Source organism: Vulpes lagopus, chromosome 13 (genome assembly GCF_018345385.1).
Source record: "Vulpes lagopus strain Blue_001 chromosome 13, ASM1834538v1, whole genome shotgun sequence".
Classification (NCBI taxonomy): Eukaryota; Metazoa; Chordata; class Mammalia; order Carnivora; family Canidae; genus Vulpes; species Vulpes lagopus.
In genome coordinates, this window is record NC_054836.1 from 10,061,360 (window position 1) to 10,067,861 (window position 6,502).

Below are 6,502 nucleotides of genomic sequence, written 5' to 3' on the forward strand. Positions count from 1 at the left end.
CCACTATTGTACTTAACAATTTCTAAATGTATTCATTATGCTGTTTTCTTATTTATTGAGTTTATTTTTGTTTGTTTGTTTTGCCTTTTCATGGTAGAATGCAGGCACTCTGAAGGGAGGAATATTTGTTTATTGATAACAATATTTTTCACATATCTCAAGCACCTTAAATACTGGTTTGTACATGGTTATCACTCAATGCATATTTGTTGAATAAATAAATGATTGACTTTCAGAGGACAGAATTCAATGATGGATCTCAAAGTGTTTTGCAAAATATAATTTATTATTATTATTATTATTATCATTATCATTATTATTACTATTATTTATAACTACACAACCACTGACCAATAAAGATTAGTGTCAAGTGCTAAATGAGTAAAATCAATTTTTAGGTATAGAGAAAATTCGAATAGAAGGATTAATTTGTAAAGATAATGGATTCTAGGCACATGATGACTTACCATGGCCAGGCAATTGTCCCACTGAACATCCTGTAGCTTTAATGACAATGAAACAATATTTTTGAATCATGCATTAAGTTACATCATATGCACTCTCTATGACACTTCTCATAACCCAAGAATGTGGGGAAACTTTCTATAAAATTATATGGACTAAAACCTTCTTTTTGAAAAAAAAAATGTTTCTTTCAACTTTATCTCCAGCTGCACAGGAGAGACACCCCTACACGTACAGGAAGTCTTGGATCTCTTCTCTTCCCCCATTACTTCCCTATCACTGTGCATCTCTCTGTTATTATACATTGGACTTTTTTATAAATTTATTTTTTATTTGTGTTCAATTTGCCAACATATAGAATAACACCCAGTGCTCATCCCGTCAACTGCCCACCTCAGTGCCTGTCACCCAGTCACCCCCACCCCCCACCCACCTCCCCTTTCACCACCCCTAGTTCGTTTCCCAGAGTTAGGAGTCTCTCATGTTCTGTCTCCCTCCCTGATATTTCCCACTCATTTTCTCTCTTTTCCCTTTATTCCCTTTCACTATTTTTTATATTCCCCAAATGAATGAGACCATATAATGTTTGTCCTTCTCTGATTGACTTATTTCACTCAGCATAACACTCCCCAGTTCCATCCATGTCGAAGCAAATGGTGGATATTTGTTGTTTCTAATGGCTGAGTAATATTCCATTGTATACATAAACCACATCTTCTTTATCCATTCATTTTTCAATGGACACCGAGGCTCCTTCCACAGTTTGGCTATTGTGGACATTGCTGCTATAAACATCGGGGTGCAGGTGTCCCGGTGTTTCATTGCATCTGTATCTTTGGGGTAAATCCCCAGCAGTACAATTGCTGGGTCATAGGGCAGATCTATTTTTAACTCTTTGAGGAACCTCCACACAGTTTTCCAGAGTGGCTGCCCCAGTTCACATTCCACCAACAGTGTAAGAGGGTTCCCCTTTCTCCACAACATCTCCAACATTTGTTGCTTCCCGCCTTGATAATTTTCCCCATTCTCACTGGTGAGAGGTGGTATCTCATTGTGGTTTTGATTTGTCCGAAACATTATAAAGAATAACTTCAATCACAAAGAAGGATTACAAAGTAAACCACCAACATTAGATTTTAGCTTTTTTGAAGCTATAACTCTTCAGAGCTATGTTTACAGATTAACAGAAGACTGGGTAGCTTATTCAAATTACTAATTTGGTCATTCTTCTACCCTACCCTCGATCAGGTGACTGTTTTTTTCAAGTGAATTAACTAACTAAGCTAATGATTCTAACATGTTAAGCAGGCCTTGAATGAAGGAGGAGAGTGATATGCAGGACTGGTTGGGAATAGGAAGTAAAATAGCTGCCTTAGCAGAGAGAAAGGACTTAGCAAATTTAGAGGGTCAGTTTCAACTCTTAGTGTCCCAAAGGGCAGAGAAATTGGGAACACTGGGATTTATTAAACCTGTCTGCTCTTCAAGCATGGACTCCTCCATGCAGGTTTGCTAGGTGTTACTGGGGCCCCCTGTGGATTTGCTACCCTGCAATAAAGGGAAGGCGCAACAATGAAAATTGTCTGAATACATACAGAATACACATTCTACAAACCTACAAGTTATACATACTGATGTATATGGAATAATGTCTTTATCCCCTGATTCTGTTACTCTATGTACACAAAAGTACACAAATAATACCTTTGATAAATTCCCTAGCTAATTGGCTCAAACTAGTCTGATTTTTCTCTAACAATGCTTGGCTGATTGCAGGGACTCTATTTCAATTTATTTATTTACTTTATCGTTATTTTAAAAAATCCACCCTCATGATGGCAAATTTATTTCTATAAAATCATTAAAAACATGTCATATGCACACAATCTAACAAAATTAGGGGTTCATTACATCTGCTTAATTTTCCCATAGTTTTAAAACTATAAAGTATAAATCAGTGTATACTGTCTTCCTTTCAGATTCAAAAATAAATAAATGAAACAAAATAGTTCACCCAATTAGCTCCTTAAATTAACAATAGTTAATGCTAGTGGCCTGTGATCTGAACCAACTAATATCTATTAATCATTGTACCTTTGACATTTTTTTCACTATTAAAGACAATGGCTTTTTATCATACATTAAATTTTTATTTAAAAAAAGTCAAAATACTTTTGCCCTATTTTCCATGGATCTGAGGGAAAAAAACAAAAGAAAAAGGAAGAGATAAAACATGATCCAGGTTGTATGGGACTGATTATGCCTTATTTGTTTTATAGACAAAATAATTCTCAGTAACAGGTGAGCAAATGACTCATCAGTATTTATGTTTATAGAACAACAATAGATTGGGTCCCCAGTTTTACTTACCTGAAGGAATAAATCTTCTTTTTATCTGGGGAAAAATTCTTTTGGTCTTCATTTTTTGTTTGGACCCTATGGGAGATTGAACAGTTTGATGTGATACATGTCTACAGCACACCTCAGTGTATGTGCTAATGACTCCTGTGGGTTTAGAAGGTTCCCCAGAGCTTGGGGCTGTTGATGACTCAAGACCACCATTATAATCCCTACCCAGTCTTTCCTCAGGAGAGCTGCATCATATTGCCATCTGTACAAATATTATGATCTATTGCATTTATAGAAGCATGGGTGAAGTCCAGGAGAGATGCCTTCTTTCCTCCAATATCTGGAACTGCATTTGGCTAGAGCACCTGTGTGAACCCAGTAGTTGGGGAGAAGACATTGCACAATCCTATGAAGGTCTTCCACCTAGATCTGCACCTTCTGTCTTCTGACTTTTAGGTGCCTGGTGCATATAAGTAAAAAATGGTGAGTAGATTTCTGGATTTAGGACCTCAGTTCATAAATCTGTACTTCTCTTTTGGTTTGTTTTTAAAAAGCCATATGAAATGAATCAAAGGAACAGAAAAATAAAAAAAATGAGAATATCCTCTTTGTTGTTGGAAAGTTTATGGATTATGACACAAACACCCAGAAAAAAAGCTATACATAAGCAAATGCATTACACCTATCATCTGCTATTGTGGCCCCACTTTTGAGTTTAAAACTCCTAAATCTTTAAGGTTAAAATACTTGGAAAATAAATTATTATATGACCATCTTCCCTCCAGGAACTGAAAAATAGTACATTTTTTTGACTTGTGGATTGAGTGTGGGCATTTCTGCAGTAGAATAGTGCACTTGGATGCAATGGTATTCCCAGTGTTTGACCAGCACCTACAGGGAGAAAGGTTTTATACCTCTTGGTACACTGTCAGCTCACACTCCCAAACAACTGCTTTACAAGGTAATAATTTCATTTATACACACAGGCTGCTCTTCTATCTCAAATTACATACAAAATCATGTCTAAAAAACCAAACCAAATCATCAGTCATTGGATTAATTTCCTGACCTTTACATGAGTCACCACCTATGTGTGTGGGGAGAGGTCAGGTCTTTCTAGTTTAGCACTTGATATTTTCAGTGTCTCTAGCTTTGAGCAATGAAGAGGAAATGCTTCCCCAAGGTAGGAAAAACTTGAAATGAAACAGTATGCAATTAATTGTTTACTCTTTGAGCTACTACTCTAACCTTAACCCTAACTCTAAACCTAATCCTAACCCTAACCCTAACTGTAACCCTAACTCCAACCCTCCTACTTTGTGTCCTTGTATGAATGATAAAATAGTGGATATTGCCCAATATCTTCTGTCACCAGGAGAGTAGTGACAAATTCACACAAAGTATGGTAAAATTTGCTATGTGCAGGAACAGGTGCACAATTTGGTTAAGTATGAAGATATTCAGAGTGGCTGTAAAGTGCACTTATGAAGTGCAACTGTATGTTGGGAGATTGTTAATGCTGAACCAGAGTGCTGAGAAAGATCTCTATATAGAGAAAATAAAACTGATAGGATTCTTTCCAAAGCTTGAATTTCTGGGAAGAAAATATTTGTCCCTTGCTTAGAACCATTCATAAAATGACTTTATTCTATACTCCCCATGAAAGACTGGTTTCTTCCATGGAGAGAAGCCTGTGCTAGCGCAGAGCTCGAGAACACACCTTCTGAGAGTCCCGGTGGTGCAGGACAAGTAACTCTGGTCATTCCAAAGACAAGAGGTATCCTCTTGGTTAAGAGCTGGCAAGATAAGACATAAAAACATTAACTGTGTCTTTCAATCATTGCAAATTTTCTAATGAGTCATTCTTACCTTCACATAGAAGTTGTGAAAATAATTCATCCATGACATGTACAATGTCAAGATAAATGTGTACTTTTAATTAATTATCTTTATCCTTCTGAAGATATTATTCCCATTTAATTCCTATCAGACGTTGATGGGTTTATTTCCCCATAGTTTCCAAGCTCTGTATATATATCGCATCTTTAAAAGCTTACCTACCTAAAAAGTAAATAGTTTTATATTTATATTTTATATCCTTAACCATCAATGAGAATGATTTTAATGTGTTTTTGAGATTTTAAATTTATTTATTCATGAGAGACACAGAGAGAGAAGCAGAGATGCAGACAGAGAAGCAGGCTCCCTGCGGGGAGCCTGATGCAAGATTCCATCCTAGGACCCAGGATCACAGCCTGAGCTGAAGGTAGATGCTTAACCACTGAATCACCCAGGTGCCCCCCCTTTTTAAAGATTTTATTTATTTATTCATGAGAGACACAGAGAGAGAGGCAGAGACATAGGCAATGAGAGAAGCAGGCTCCCTGCGTACTTCATAGCTTTTGGGACTTTTAACTTATTTTGTGAGCTCTATCTAAATCCCAGATAATCAGGGAAAAAAAACAAACAATACCAATTATCATTCTTTCTTATAGAGTAGTTGTGTGTGATTTGAATTTATTTTTCTGAAAGGGGTGAAGTAGGGATCCACAGTATCCCCACTCAAATTTCTTTTCAATTATCATGTTTTAATTATCATATTTCCAAAGGATGTCTGGATGTACATTAAAGGCAGCTTCCTCTCACTAGACTTTTTCTTCTTCTCAGAATTTCCTTGCCTCATCTCCTGGGGTTGTTTTCCCATTCCCTGTTCATATGACACATAACTTTTATGCAACACACATATAGACTTTTGCATTTACCACCTTTCTTCCATATTAAAAAAATTTCAAGATAAATCTGTAAGATAGGTAAGACAGTTTTATTATTACCATTTTAGGTGAGAAAACTATGAAGAAAGTAAAGAAACTTCCCAAGATCTTAGAATTGTGTCTTGTTGACTAAGGGATATTGGAGCTGTAGCCCAGGATGCTTTACATCTATTTCTCTGCATTGATCTGTAAGACTTGTGGTTTCTGTCCTCAAACATGCTTTTCTTTTATTGTGACTTATTTCTGAAATTTAAATTTGATAGATGTTTCTGCACATGTATGTGAATTATCACATTAAAGTTTTACTATCTAATCGATAATGTGATTTCTTTTCCTCAAACACTGAATAATGCTTTGGGAGAAAAAATTATCTTCTTTCTTATTTTTAAAGCTTTTATTTATTTGAGAGAGAGAGAGAGAGAGAGAGCATGGGGGGAAGGGAAGAGCATGATGGAGAATCAGACTTCCATTGGGCAGGGGGGATACCAGGATCTGGAGATGATGACTTGAACTGAAGGCACTTAACTGACTGAGCTACTCAGATACTGAGCAGGAGCTTAGGACATTGGTTCTTCATAGGAATCAAAGGTTGGACCATAGCAGCATTTTCTCTCTGGTCATTGGAATTATAATCAGTTCCAGCAGTAAAGATTGAGGATTCTACGTTCAATTTCCTGGGATCAAAATCAGCTCGGCTACTTTCTGGAATATGATCATTTGCTTAACACATCTGTTTCAGTTTCCCCTTCTGTAAGTCAGGGATAGAAAGAATGCCAGCTCCATATCACTGTTGTTGGAGGTTAAATGACTAAATAAATGTAAAAAAAAAGCATGAAAGAATGTTTGAGTCATTGTAAGTGTTCCCTTATCACAGGTGCTACTATTATTAGTATCAATATTTCTCTTCAGGTACAGTAGAG